Source organism: Osmia lignaria, unplaced genomic scaffold, assembly GCF_051020975.1.
Source record: "Osmia lignaria lignaria isolate PbOS001 unplaced genomic scaffold, iyOsmLign1 scaffold0005, whole genome shotgun sequence".
Lineage (NCBI taxonomy): Eukaryota > Metazoa > Arthropoda > Insecta > Hymenoptera > Megachilidae > Osmia > Osmia lignaria.
Genome location: NW_027478162.1, coordinates 20,816,810 through 20,832,979, shown reverse-complemented (window position 1 = coordinate 20,832,979; position 16,170 = coordinate 20,816,810).

Below are 16,170 nucleotides of genomic sequence, written 5' to 3'. Positions count from 1 at the left end.
ATAGTGCAGAGTTATCTCAAAGAAAGGGGCCACGGTGTTTCTGTATCTCTATTATGTTGGTGCGGCTTCGGAACTTTTAAATATCTTGATATATCTCGAGAACTACGCATCTGATCAAAAAATATCATAGAACATAAATTGTAGGAAACATAATTCTCTACAAAAAAGGTCTCTTAACATTTTGCCATAGCTCGCTTCGTTTCCGAGATATTTGCATATTTATCTCAAGGGAAGGGCCCTGACGGACATATTTCGAGATATTTCTTCTTCTTGTTGTTCTTCTTCTGCACAGCTAAGCTGGAAGTGGCATTTGCGGCTCGCACTAGTGCAGAGTTATCTCAAAGAAAGGGGCCACGGTGTTTCTGTATCTCTATTATGTTTGTGCGGCTTCGGAACTTTTAAATATCTCGATATATCTCGAAAACTACGCTTCTGATCAAAAAATATCATAGAACCTAAATTGTAGGAAACATAATTCTCTACAAAAAAGGCCTCTTAACATTTTGCCATAGCTCGCTTCGTTTCCGAGATATTTGCAGATATATCTCAAGGGAAGGGGCCTGACGGACATATTTCGAGATATTTCTTCTTCTTGTTGTTCTTCTTCTGCACAGCTAAGCTGGAAGTGGCATTTGCAGCTCGCAATAGTGCAGAGTTATCTCAAAGAAAGGGGCCACGGTGTTTCTGTATCTCTATTATGTTGGTGCGGCTTCGGAACTTTTAAATATCTTGATATATCTCGAGAACTACGCATCTGATCAAAAAATATCATAGAACATGAAAAGTAGGAAACTTAATTCTCTACCAAAAAGGTCTCTTAACATTTTGCCATAGCTCTCTTCGTTTCCGAGATATTTGCAGATTTATCTCAAGGGAAGTGGCCTGACGGACATATTTCGAGATATTTCTTCTTCTTGTTGTTCTTCTTCTGCACAGCTAAGCTGGAAGTGGCATTTGCAGCTCGCAATAGTGCAGAGATATCTCAAAGAAAGGGGCCACGGTGTTTCTGTATCTCTATTATGTTGGTGCGGCTTCGGAACTTTTAAATATCTTGATATATCTCGAGAACTACGCGTCTGATCAAAAAATATCATAGAACATAAAAAGTAGGAAACTTAATTCTCTACAAAAACGGTCTCTTAACATTTTGCCATAGCTCACTTCGTTTCCGAGATATTTGCAGATATATCTCAAGGGAAGGGGCCTGACGGACATATTTCGAGATATTTCTTCTTCTTGTTGTTCTTCTTCTGCACAGCTAAGCTGGAAGTGGCATTTGCGGCTCGCACTAGTGCACAGTTATCTCAAAGAAAGGGGCCACGGTGTTTCTGTATCTCTATTATGTTGGTGCGTCTTCGGAACTTTTAAATATCTCGATATATCTCGAAAACTACGCTTCTGATCAAAAAATATCATAGAACATAAATTGTAGGAAACATAATTCTCTACAAAAAAGGTCTCTCAACATTTTGCCATAGCTCGCTTCGTTTCCGAGATATTTGCAGATATATCTCAAGGGAAGGGGCCTGACGGACATATTTCGAGATATTTCTTCTTCTTGTTGTTCTTCTTCTGCACAGCTAAGCTGGAAGTGGCATTTACAGCTCGCAATAGTGCAGAGTTATCTCAAAGAAAGGGGCCACGGTGTTTCTGTATCTCTATTATGTTGGTGCGGCTTCGGAACTTTTAAATATCTTGATATATCTCGAGAACTACGCATCTGATCAAAAAATATCATAGAACATGAAAAGTAGGAAACTTAATTCTCTACAAAAAAGGTCTCTTAACATTTTGCCATAGCTCTCTTCGTTTCCGAGATATTTGCTCATTTATCTCAAGGGAAGGGGCCTGACGGACATATTTCGAGATATTTCTTCTTCTTGTTGTTCTTCTTCTGCACAGCTAAGCTGGAAGTGGCATTTGCAGCTCGCAATAGTGCAGAGTTATCTCAAAGAAAGGGGCCACAGTGTTTCTGTATCTCTATTATGTTGGTGGGGCTTCGGAACTTTTAAATATCTTGATATATCTCGAGAACTACGCGTCTGATCAAAAAATATCATAGAACATAAAAAGTAGGAAACTTAATTCTCTACAAAAACGGTCTCTTAACATTTTGCCATAGCTCACTTCGTTTCCGAGATATTTGCAGATATATCTCAAGGGAAAGGGCCTGACGGACATATTTCGAGATATTTCTTCTTCTTGTTGTTCTTCTTCTGCACAGCTAAGCTGGAAGTGGCATTTGCGGCTCGCACTAGTGCACAGTTATCTCAAAGAAAGGGGCCACGGTGTTTCTGTATCTCTATTATGTTGGTGCGTCTTCGGAACTTTTAAATATCTCGATATATCTCGAAAACTACGCTTCTGATCAAAAAATATCATAGAACGTAGATTGTAGGAAACATTATTCTCTACAAAAAAGGTCTCTTAACATTTTGCCATAGCTAGCTTCGTTTCCGAGATATTTGCAGATTCATCTCAAGGGAAGGGGTCTGACGGACATATTTCGAGATATTTCTTCTTCTTGTTGTTCTTCTTCTGCACAGCTAAGCTCGAAGTGGCATTTGCAGCTCGCAATAGTGCAGAGTTATCTCAAAGAAAGAGGCCACGGTGTTTCTGTACCTCTATTATGTTGGTGCAGCTTCGGAACTTTTAAATATCTTGATATATCTCGAGAACTACGCATCTGATCAAAAAATATCATCGAACATAAAAAGTAGGAAACTTACTTCTCTACAAAAAAGGTCTCTTAACATTTTGCCATAGCTCGCTTCGTTTCCGAGATATTTGCAGATATATCTCAAGGGAAGGGGCCTGACGGACATATTTCGAGATATTTCTTCTTCTTGTTGTTCTTCTTCTGCACAGCTAAGCTGGAAGTGGCATTTGCAGCTCGCAATAGTGCAGAGTTATCTCAAAGAAAGGGGCCACGGTGTTTCTGTATCTCTATTATGTTGGTGCGGCTTCGGAACTTTTAAATATCTTGATATATCTCGAGAACTACGCATCTGATCAAAAAATATCATAGAACATGAAAAGTAGGAAACTTAATTCTCTACCAAAAAGGTCTCTTAACATTTTGCCATAGCTCTCTTCGTTTCCGAGATATTTGCAGATTTATCTCAAGGGATGGGGCCTGACGGACATATTTCGAGATATTTCTTCTTCTTGTTGTTCTTCTTCTGCACAGCTAAGCTGGAAGTGGCATTTGCGGCTCGCACTAGTGCAGAGTTATCTCAATGAAAGGGGCCACGGTGTTTCTGTATCTCTATTATGTTGGTGCGGCTTCGGAGCTTTTAAATATCTTGATATATCTCGAGAACTACGCATCTGATCAAAAAATATCATAGAACATGAAAAGTAGGAAACTTAATTCTCTACCAAAAAGGTCTCTTAACATTTTGCCATAGCTCTCTTCGTTTCCGAGATATTTGCAGATATATCTCAAGGGGAGGGGCCTGACGGACATATTTCGAGATATTTCTTCTTCTTGTTGTTCTTCTTCTGCACAGCTAAGCTGGAAGTGGCATTTGCAGCTCGCAATAGTGCAGAGTTATCTCAAAGAAAGGGGCCACGGTGTTTCTGTATCTCTATTATGTTGGTGCGGCTTCGGAACTTTTAAATATCTTGATATATCTCGAGAACTACGCGTCTGATCAAAAAATATCATAGAACATAAAAAGTAGGAAACTTAATTCTCTACAAAAAAGGTCTCTTAACATTTTGCCATAGCTCGCTTCGTTTCCGAGATATTTGCAGATTTATCTCAAGGGAAGTGGCCTGACGGACATATTTCGAGATATTTCTTCTTCTTGTTGTTCTTCTTCTGCACAGCTAAGCTGGAAGTGGCATTTGCAGCTCGCAATAGTGCAGAGATATCTCAAAGAAAGGGGCCACGGTGTTTCTGTATCTCTATTATGTTGGTGGGGCTTCGGAACTTTTAAATGTCTTGATATATCTCGAGAACTACGCATCTGATCAAAAAATATCATAGAACATAAAAAGTAGAAAACTTAATTCTCTACAAAAAAGGTCTCTCAACATTTTGCCATAGCTCGCTTCGTTTCCGAGATATATGCAGATTTATCTCAAGGGAAGGGGCCTGACGGACATATTTCAAGATATTTCTTCTTCTTGTTGTTCTTCTTCTGCACAGCTAAGCTGGAAGTGGCATTTGCAGCTCGCAATAGTGCAGAGTTATCTCAAAGAAAGGGGCCACGGTGTTTCTGTATCTCTATTATGTTGGTGCGGCTTCGGAACTTTTAAATATCTTGATATATCTCGAGAACTACGCATCTGATCAAATAATATCATAGAACATAAAAAGTAGGAAACTTAATTCTCCACAAATAAGGTCTCTTAACATTTTGCCATAGCTCGCTTCGTTTCCGAGATATTTGCAGATTTATCTCAAGGGAAGGGGCCTGACGGACATATTTCGAGATATTTCTTCTTCTTGTTGGTCTTCTTCTGCACAGCTAAACTGGAAGTGGCATTTCCAGCTCGCAGTAGTGCCGAGTTATCTCAAAGAAAGGGGCCACGGTGTTTCTGTATCTCTATTATGTTGGTGCGGCTTCGGAACTTTTAAATATCTTGATATATCTCGAGAACTACGCATCTGATCAAAAAATATCATAGAACATAAAAAGTAGAAAACTTAATTCTCTACAAAAAAGGTCTCTCAACATTTTGCCATAGCTCGCTTCGTTTCCGAGATATATGCAGATTTATCTCAAGGGAAGGGGCCTGACGGACATATTTCAAGATATTTCTTCTTCTTGTTGTTCTTCTTCTGCACAGCTAAGCTGGAAGTGGCATTTGCAGCTCGCAATAGTGCAGAGTTATCTCAAAGAGAGGGGCCACGGTGTTTCTGTATCTCTATTATGTTGGTGCGGCTTCGGAACTTTTAAATATCTTGATATATCTCGAGAACTACGCATCTGATCAAAAAATATCATACAACATAAAACGTAGGAAACTTAATTCTCTACAAAAAAGGTCTCTTAACATTTTGCCATAGCTCGCTTCGTTTCCGAGATATTTGCAGATTTATCTCAAGGGAAGGGGCCTGACGGACATATTTCGAGATATTTCTTCTTCTTGTTGTTCTTCTTCTGCACAGCTAAGCTGGAAGTGGCATTTGCAGCTCGCAATAGTGCAGAGTTATCTCAAAGAAAGGGGCCACGGTGTTTCTGTATCTCTATTATGTTGATGCGGCGTCGGAACTTTAAAATATCTTGATATATCTCGAGAACTACGCATCTGATCACATAATATCATAGAACATAAAAAGTAGGAAACTTAATTCTCCACAAATAAGGTCTCGTAACATTTTGCCATAGCTCGCTTCGTTTCCGAGATATTTGCAGATTTATCTCAAGGGAAGGGGCCTGACGGACATATTTCGAAATATTTCTTATTCTTGTTGTTCTTCTTCTGCACAGCTAAGCTGGAAGTGGCATTTGCAGCTCGCAATAGTGCAGAGTTATCTCAAAGAAAGGGGCCACGGTGTTTCTGTACCTCTATTATGTTGGTGCAGCTTCGGAGCTTATAAATATCTTGATATATCTCGAGAACTACGCATCTGATCAAAAAATATCATAGAACATAAAAAGTAGGAACCTTAATTCTCTACAAAAAAGGTCTCTTAACATTATCCCATAGCTGGCATCGTTTCCGAGATATTTGCAGATTTAGCTCAAGGGAAGGGGCCTGACGGACATATTCCGAGATATTTCTTCTTCTTGTTGTTCCTCTTCTGCACAGCTAAGCTGGAAGTGGCATTTGCAGGTCGCAATAATGCAGAGTTATCTCAAGGAAAGGGGCCACGGTGTTTCTGTATCTCTATTATGTTGGTGCGGCTTCGGAACTTTTAAATATCTTGATATATCTCGAGAACTACGCATCTGATCAAAAAATATCGTAGAACACAAAAAGTAGGAAACTTAATTCTCTACAAATAAGGTCTCTAAACATTTTGCCATAGCTCGCTTGGTTTCCGAGATATTTGCAGATTTATCTCAAGGGAAGGGGCCTGACGGACATATTTCGAGATATTCCTTCTTCTTGTTGTTCTTCTTCTGCACAGCTAAGCTGGAAGTGGCATTTGCAGCCTGCAATAGTGCAGAGTTATCTCAAAGAAAGGGGCCACGGTGTTTCTGTATCTCTATTATGTTGGTGCGGCTTCGGAACTTTTAAATATCTCGATATATCTCGAAAACTACGCTTCTGATCAAAAAATATCAGAGAACGTAAATTGTAGGAAACATAATTCTCTACAAAAAAGGTCTCTTAACATTTTGCCATAGCTCGCTTCGTTTCCGAGATATTTGCAGATTTATCTCAAGGGAAGGGGCCTGACGGACATATTTCGAGATATTTCTTCTTCTTGTTGTTCTTCTTCTGCACAGCTAAGCTGGAAGTGGCATTTGCAGCTCGCAATAGTGCAGAGTTACCTCAAAGAAAGGGGCCACGGTGTTTCTGTATCTCTATTATGTTGGTGCGGCTTCGGAACTTTTAAATATCTTGATATATCTCGAGAACTACGCATCTGATCAAAAAATATCGTAGAACATAAAAAGTAGGAAACTTAATTCTCTACAAATAAGGTCTCTTAACATTTTGCGATAGCTCGCTTGGTTTCCGAGATATTTGCAGATTTATCTCAAGGGAAGGGGCCTGACGGACATATTTCGAGATATTTCTTCTTCTTGTTGTTCTTCTTCTGCACAGCTAAGCTGGAAGTGGCATTTGCAGCTCGCAGTAGTGCAGAGTTACCTCAAAGAAAGGGGCCACGGTGTTTCTGTATCTCTATTATGTTGGTGCGGTTTCGGAACTTTTAAATATCTTGATATATCTCGAGAACTACGCATCTGATCAAGAAATATCATAAAACATAAAAAGTAGAAAACTTAATTCTCTACAAAAAAGGTCTCTTAACATTTTCCCATAGCTGGCATCGTTTCCGAGATATTTGCAGATTTAGCTCAAGGGAAGGGGCCTGACGGACATATTCCGAGATATTTCTTCTTGTTGTTCCTCTTCTGCACAGCTAAGCTGGAAGTGGCATTTGCAGGTCGCAATAGTGCAGAGTTATCTCAAAGAAAGGGGCCACGGTGTTTCTGTATCTCTATTATGTTGGTGCGGCTTCGGAACTTTTAAATATCTTGATATATCTCGAGAACTACGCCTCTGATCGAAAAATATCATAGAACATAAAAAGTAGGAAACTTAATTCTCTACAAAAAAGGTCTCTTAACATTTTGCCATAGCTCGCTTCGTTTCCGAGATATTTGCAGATTTATCTCAAGGGAAGGGGCCTGACGGACATATTTCGAGATATTTCTTCTTCTTGTTGTTCTTCTTCTGCACAGCTAAGCTGGAAGTGGCATTTGCAGCTCGCAATAGTGCAGAGTTATCGCAAAGAAAGGGGCCACGGTGTTTCTGTATCTCTATTATGTTCGTGCGGCTTCGGAACTTTTAAATATCCTGATATATCTCGAGAACTACGCATCTGATCAAAAAATATCATAGAACATAAAAAGTAGGAAACCTAATTTTCTACAAAAAAGGTCTCTTAACATTTTGCCGTAGCTCGCTTCGTTTCCGAGATATTTGCAGATTTATCTCAAGGGAAGGGGCCTGACGGACATATTTCGAAATATTTCTTATTCTTGTTGTTCTTCTTCTGCACAGCTAAGCTGGAAGTGGCATTTGCAGCTCGCAATAGTGCAGAGTTATCTCAAAGAAAGGGGCCACGGTGTTTCTGTACCTCTATTATGTTGGTGCAGCTTCGGAGCTTATAAATATCTTGATATATCTCGAGAACTACGCATCTGATCAAAAAATATCATAGAACCTAAAAAGTAGGAAACTTAATTCTCTACAAAAAAGGTCTCTTAACATTATCCCATAGCTGGCATCGTTTCCGAGATATTTGCAGATTTAGCTCAAGGGAAGGGGCCTGACGGACATATTCCGAGATATTTCTTCTTCTTGTTGTTCCTCTTCTGCACAGCTAAGCTGGAAGTGGCATTTGCAGGTCGCAATAGTGCAGAGTTATCTCAAAGAAAGGGGCCACGGTGTTTCTGTATCTCTATTATGTTGGTGCGGCTTCGGAACTTTTAAATATCTCGATATATCTCGAAAACTACGCTTCTGATCAAAAAATATCAGAGAACGTAAATTGTAGGAAACATAATTCTCTACAAAAAAGGTCTCTTAACATTTTGCCGTAGCTCGCTTCGTTTCCGAGATATTTGCAGATTTATCTCAAGGGAAGGGGCCTGACGGACATATTTCGAGATATTTCTTCTTCTTGTTGTTCTTCTTCTGCACAGCTAAGCTGGAAGTGGCATTTGCAGCTCGCAATAGTGCAGAGTTATCGCAAAGAAAGGGGCCACGGTGTTTCTGTATCTCTATTATGTTGGTGCGGCTTCGGAACTTTTAAATATCTTGATATATCTCGAGAACTACGCATCTGATCAAAAAATATCGTAGAACATAAAAAGTAGGAAACTTAATTCTCTACAAATAAGGTCTCTAAACATTTTGCCATAGCTCGCTTGGTTTCCGAGATATTTGCAGATTTATCTCAAGGGAAGGGGCCTGACGGACATATTTCGAGATATTCCTTCTTCTTGTTGTTCCTCTTCTGCACAGCTAAGCTGGAAGTGGCATTTGCAGGTCGCAATAGTGCAGAGTTATCTCAAAGAAAGGGGCCACGGTGTTTCTGTATCTCTATTATGTTGGTGCGGCTTCGGAACTTTTAAATATCTCGATATATCTCGAAAACTACGCTTCTGATCAAAAAATATCAGAGAACGTAAATTGTAGGAAACATAATTCTCTACAAAAGAGGTCTCTTAACATTTTGCCATAGCTCGCTTCGTTTCCGAGATATTTGCAGATTTATCTCAAGGGAAGGGGCCTGACGGACATATTTCGAGATATTTCTTCTTCTTGTTGTTCTTCTTCTGCACAGCTAAGCTGGAAGTGGCATTTGCAGCTCGCAATAGTGCAGAGTTATCTCAAAGAAAGGGGCCACGGTGTTTCTGTATCTCTATTATGTTGGTGCGGCTTCGGAACTTTTAAATATCTTGATATATCTCGAGAACTACGCATCTGATCGAAAAATATCATAGAACATAAAAAGTAGGAAACTTAATTCTCTACAAAAGAGGTCTCTTAACATTTTGCCATAGCTCGCTTCGTTTCCGAGATATTTGCAGATTTATCTCAAGGGAAGGGGCCTGACGGACATATTTCGAGATATTTCTTCTTTTTGTTGTTCTTCTTCTGCACAGCTAAGCTGGAAGTGGCATTTGCAGCTCGCAATAGTGCAGAGTTATCTCAAAGAAAGGGGCCACGGTGTTTCTGTATCTCTATTATGTTGGTGCGGCTTCGGAACTTTTAAATATCTCGATATATCTCGAAAACTACGCTTCTGATCAAAAAATATCAGAGAACGTAAATTGTAGGAAACATAATTCTCTACAAAAGAGGTCTCTTAACATTTTGCCATAGCTCGCTTCGTTTCCGAGATATTTGCAGATTTATCTCAAGGGAAGGGGCCTGACGGACATATTTCGAGATATTTCTTCTTCTTGTTGTTCTTCTTCTGCACAGCTAAGCTGGAAGTGGCATTTGCAGCTCGCAATAGTGCAGAGTTATCTCAAAGAAAGGGGCCACGGTGTTTCTGTATCTCTATTATGTTGGTGCGGCTTCGGAACTTTTAAATATCTTGATATATCTCGAGAACTACGCATCTGATCGAAAAATATCATAGAACATAAAAAGTAGGAAACTTAATTCTCTACAAAAGAGGTCTCTTAACATTTTGCCATAGCTCGCTTCGTTTCCGAGATATTTGCAGATTTATCTCAAGGGAAGGGGCCTGACGGACATATTTCGAGATATTTCTTCTTTTTGTTGTTCTTCTTCTGCACAGCTAAGCTGGAAGTGGCATTTGCAGCTCGCAATAGTGCAGAGTTATCTCAAAGAAAGGGGCCACGGTGTTTCTGTATCTCTATTATGTTGGTGCGGCTTCGGAACTTTTAAATATCTTGATATATCTCGAGAACTACGCATCCGATCAAAAAATATCATAGAACATAAAAAGTAGGAAACTTAATTCTCTACAAAAAAGGTCTCTTAACATTTTGCCATAGCTCGCTTCGTTTCCGAGATATTTGCAGATTTATCTCGAGGGAAGGGGCCTGACGGACATATTTCGAGATATTTCTTCTTCTTGTTGTTCTTCTTCTGCACAGCTAAGCTGGAAGCGGCATTTGCGGCTCGCACTAGTGCAGAGTTATCTCAAAGAAAGGGGCCACGGTGATTCTGTATCTCTATTATGTTGGTGCGGCTTCGGATCTTTTAAATATCTCGATATATCTCGAAAACTACGCTTCTGATCAAAAAATATCATAGAACCTAAATTGTAGGAAACATAATTCTCTACAAAAAAGGTCTGTTAACATTTTGCCGTAGCTCGCTTCGTTTCCGAGATATTTGCAGATTTATCTCAAGGGAAGGGGCCTGACGGACATATTTCGAGATATTTCTTCTTCTTGTTGTTCTTCTTCTGCACAGCTAAGCTGGAAGTGGCATTTGCAGCTCGCAATAGTGCAGAGTTATCTCAAAGAAAGGGGCCACGGTGTTTCTGTATCTCTATTATGTTGGTGCGGCTTCGGAACTTTTAAATATCTCGATATATCTCGAAAACTACGCTTCTGATCAAAAAATATCAGAGAACGTAAATTGTAGGAAACATAATTCTCTACAAAAGAGGTCTCTTAACATTTTGCCATAGCTCGCTTCGTTTCCGAGATATTTGCAGATTTATCTCAAGGGAAGGGGCCTGACGGACATATTTCGAGATATTTCTTCTTCTTGTTGTTCTTCTTCTGCACAGCTAAGCTGGAAGTGGCATTTGCAGCTCGCAATAGTGCAGAGTTATCTCAAAGAAAGGGGCCACGGTGTTTCTGTATCTCTATTATGTTGGTGCGGCTTCGGAACTTTTAAATATCTTGATATATCTCGAGAACTACGCATCTGATCGAAAAATATCATAGAACATAAAAAGTAGGAAACTTAATTCTCTACAAAAGAGGTCTCTTAACATTTTGCCATAGCTCGCTTCGTTTCCGAGATATTTGCAGATTTATCTCAAGGGAAGGGGCCTGACGGACATATTTCGAGATATTTCTTCTTTTTGTTGTTCTTCTTCTGCACAGCTAAGCTGGAAGTGGCATTTGCAGCTCGCAATAGTGCAGAGTTATCTCAAAGAAAGGGGCCACGGTGTTTCTGTATCTCTATTATGTTGGTGCGGCTTCGGAACTTTTAAATATCTTGATATATCTCGAGAACTACGCATCCGATCAAAAAATATCATAGAACATAAAAAGTAGGAAACTTAATTCTCTACAAAAAAGGTCTCTTAACATTTTGCCATAGCTCGCTTCGTTTCCGAGATATTTGCAGATTTATCTCGAGGGAAGGGGCCTGACGGACATATTTCGAGATATTTCTTCTTCTTGTTGTTCTTCTTCTGCACAGCTAAGCTGGAAGCGGCATTTGCGGCTCGCACTAGTGCAGAGTTATCTCAAAGAAAGGGGCCACGGTGATTCTGTATCTCTATTATGTTGGTGCGGCTTCGGATCTTTTAAATATCTCGATATATCTCGAAAACTACGCTTCTGATCAAAAAATATCATAGAACCTAAATTGTAGGAAACATAATTCTCTACAAAAAAGGTCTGTTAACGTTTTGCCGTAGCTCGCTTCGTTTCCGAGATATTTGCAGATTTATCTCAAGGGAAGGGGCCTGACGGACATATTTCGAGATATTTCTTCTTCTTGTTGTTCTTCTTCTGCACAGCTAAGCTGGAAGTGGCATTTGCAGCTCGCAATAGTGCAGAGTTATCTCAAAGAAAGGGGCCACGGTGTTTCTGTATCTCTATTATGTTGGTGCGGCTTCGGAACTTTTAAATATCTTGATATATCTCGAGAACTACGCATCTGATCGAAAAATATCATAGAACATAAAAAGTAGGAAACTTAATTCTCTACAAAAGAGGTCTCTTAACATTTTGCCATAGCTCGCTTCGTTTCCGAGATATTTGCAGATTTATCTCAAGGGAAGGGGCCTGACGGACATATTTCGAGATATTTCTTCTTTTTGTTGTTCTTCTTCTGCACAGCTAAACTGGAAGTGGCATTTCCAGCTCGCAATCGTGCAGAGTTATCTCAAAGAGAGGGGCCACGGTGTTTCTGTATCTCTATTATGTTGGTGCGGCTTCGGAACTTTTAAATATCTTGATATATCTCGAGAACTACGCCTCTGATCGAAAAATATCATAGAACATAAAAAGTAGGAAACTTAATTCTCTACAAAAAAGGTCTCTTAACATTATCCCATAGCTGGAATCGTTTCCGAGATATTTGCAGATTTAGCTCAAGGGAAGGGGCCTGACGGACGTATTCCGAGATATTTCTTCTTCTTGTTGTTCCTCTTCTGCACAGCTAAGCTGGAAGTGGCATTTGCAGGTCGCAATAGTGCAGAGTTATCTCAAAGAAAGGGGCCACGGTGTTTCTGTATCTCTATTATGTTGGTGCGGCTTCGGAACTTTTAAATATCTTGATATATCTCGAGAACTACGCATCTGATCAAAAAATATCGTAGAACACAAAAAGTAGGAAACTTAATTCTCTACAAATAAGGTCTCTAAACATTTTGCCATAGCTCGCTTGGTTTCCGAGATATTTGCAGATTTATCTCAAGGGAAGGGGCCTGACGGACATGTTTCGAGATATTCCTTCTTCTTGTTGTTCTTCTTCTGCACAGCTAAGCTGGAAGTGGCATTTGCAGCTCGCAATAGTGCAGAGTTATCTCAAAGAAAGGGGCCACGGTGTTTCTGTATCTCTATTATGTTGGTGCGGCTTCGGAACTTTTAAATATCTCGATATATCTCGAAAACTACGCTTCTGATCAAAAAATATCAGAGAACGTAAATTGTAGGAAACATAATTCTCTACAAAAGAGGTCTCTTAACATTTTGCCATAGCTCGCTTCGTTTCCGAGATATTTGCAGATTTATCTCAAGGGAAGGGGCCTGACGGACATATTTCGAGATATTTCTTCTTCTTGTTGTTCTTCTTCTGCACAGCTAAGCTGGAAGTGGCATTTGCAGCTCGCAATAGTGCAGAGTTATCTCAAAGAAAGGGGCCACGGTGTTTCTGTATCTCTATTATGTTGGTGCGGCTTCGGAACTTTTAAATATCTTGATATATCTCGAGAACTACGCATCTGATCGAAAAATATCATAGAACATAAAAAGTAGGAAACTTAATTCTCTACAAAAGAGGTCTCTTAACATTTTGCCATAGCTCGCTTCGTTTCCGAGATATTTGCAGATTTATCTCAAGGGAAGGGGCCTGACGGACATATTTCGAGATATTTCTTCTTTTTGTTGTTCTTCTTCTGCACAGCTAAGCTGGAAGTGGCATTTGCAGCTCGCAATAGTGCAGAGTTATCTCAAAGAAAGGGGCCACGGTGTTTCTGTATCTCTATTATGTTGGTGCGGCTTCGGAACTTTTAAATATCTTGATATATCTCGAGAACTACGCATCTGATCAAAAAATATCATAGAACATGAAAAGTAGGAATCCTAATTTTCTACAAAAAAGGTCTCTTAACATTTTGCCGTAGCTCGCTTTGTTTCCGAGATATTTGCAGATTTATCTCAAGGGAAGGGGCCTGACGGACATATTTCGAGATATTTCTTCTTTTTGTTGTTCTTCTTCTGCACAGCTAAGCTGGAAGTGGCATTTGCAGCTCGCCATAGTGCAGAGTTATCTCAAAGAAAGGGGCCACGGTGTTTCTGTATCTCTATTATGTTGGTGCGGCTTCGGAACTTTTAAATATCTTGATATATCTCGAGAACTACGCATCCGATCAAAAAATATCATAGAACATAAAAAGTAGGAAACTTAATTCTCTACAAAAAAGGTCTCTTAACATTTTGCCATAGCTCGCTTCGTTTCCGAGATATTTGCAGATTTATCTCGAGGGAAGGGGCCTGACGGACATATTTCGAGATATTTCTTCTTCTTGTTGTTCTTCTTCTGCACAGCTAAGCTGGAAGCGGCATTTGCGGCTCGCACTAGTGCAGAGTTATCTCAAAGAAAGGGGCCACGGTGATTCTGTATCTCTATTATGTTGGTGCGGCTTCGGATCTTTTAAATATCTCGATATATCTCGAAAACTACGCTTCTGATCAAAAAATATCATAGAACATAAATTGTAGGAAACATAATTCTCTACAAAAAAGGTCTGTTAACATTTTGCCGTAGCTCGCTTCGTTTCCGAGATATTTGCAGATTTATCTCAAGGGAAGGGGCCTGACGGACATATTTCGAGATATTTCTTCTTCTTGTTGTTCTTCTTCTGCACAGCTAAGCTGGAAGTGGCATTTGCAGCTCGCAATAGTGCAGAGTTATCTCAAAGAAAGGGGCCACGGTGTTTCTGTATCTCTATTATGTTGGTGCGGCTTCGGAACTTTTAAATATCTTGATATATCTCGAGAACTACGCATCTGATCGAAAAATATCATAGAACATAAAAAGTAGGAAACTTAATTCTCTACAAAAGAGGTCTCTTAACATTTTGCCATAGCTCGCTTCGTTTCCGAGATATTTGCAGATTTATCTCAAGGGAAGGGGCCTGACGGAGATATTTCGAGATATTTCTTCTTTTTGTTGTTCTTCTTCTGCACAGCTAAGCTGGAAGTGGCATTTGCAGCTCGCAATAGTGCAGAGTTATCTCAAAGAAAGGGGCCACGGTGTTTCTGTACCTCTATTATGTTGGTGCGGCTTCGGAACTTTTAAATATCTTGATATATCTCGAGAACTACGCATCCGATCAAAAAATATCATAGAACATAAAAAGTAGGAAACTTAATTCTCAACAAAAAAGGTCTCTTAACATTTTGCCATAGCTCGCTTCGTTTCCGAGATATTTGCAGATTTATCTCGAGGGAAGGGGCCTGTCGGACATATTTCGAGATATTTCTTCTTCTTGTTGTTCTTCTTCTGCACAGCTAAGCTGGAAGTGGCATTTGCAGCGCGCAATAGTGCAGAGTTATCTCAAAGAAAGGGGCCACGGTGTTTCTGTATCTCTATTATGTTGGTGCGGCTTCGGATCTTTTAAATATCTCGATATATCTCGAAAACTACGCTTCTGATCAAAAAATATCGTAGAACATAAATTGTAGGAAACATAATTCTCTACAAAAAAGGTCTCTCAACATTTTGCCATAGCTCGCTTCGTTTCCGAGATATTTGCAGATATATCTCAAGGGCAGGGGCCTGACGGACATATTTCGAGATATTTCTTCTTCTTGTTGTTCTTCTTCTGCACAGCTAAGCTGGAAGTGGCATTTGCAGCTTGCAATAGTGCAGAGATATCTCAAAGAAAGGGGCCACGGTGTTTCTGTATCTCTATTATGTTGGTGCTGCTTCGGAACTTTTAAATATCTTGATATATCTCGAGAACTACGCATCTGATCAAAAAATATCATAGAACATGAAAAGTAGCAAACTTAATTCTCTACAAAAAAGGTCTCTAAACATTTTGCCATAGCTCGCTTGGTTTCCGAGATATTTGCAGATTTATCTCAAGGGAAGGGGCCTGACGGACATATTTCGAGATATTCCTTCTTCTTGTTGTTCCTCTTCTGCACAGCTAAGCTGGAAGTGGCATTTGCAGGTCGCAATAGTGCAGAGTTATCTCAAAGAAAGGGGCCACGGTGTTTCTGTATCTCTATTATGTTGGTGCGGCTTCGGAACTTTTAAATATCTCGATATATCTCGAAAACTACGCTTCTGATCAAAAAATATCAGAGAACGTAAATTGTAGGAAACATAATTCTCTACAAAAGAGGTCTCTTAACATTTTGCCATAGCTCGCTTCGTTTCCGAGATATTTGCAGATTTATCTCAAGGGAAGGGGCCTGACGGACATATTTCGAGATATTTCTTCTTCTTGTTGTTCTTCTTCTGCACAGCTAAGCTGGAAGTGGCATTTGCAGCTCGCAATAGTGCAGAGTTATCTCAAAGAAAGGGGCCACGGTGTTTCTGTATCTCTATTATGTTGGTGCGGCTTCGGAA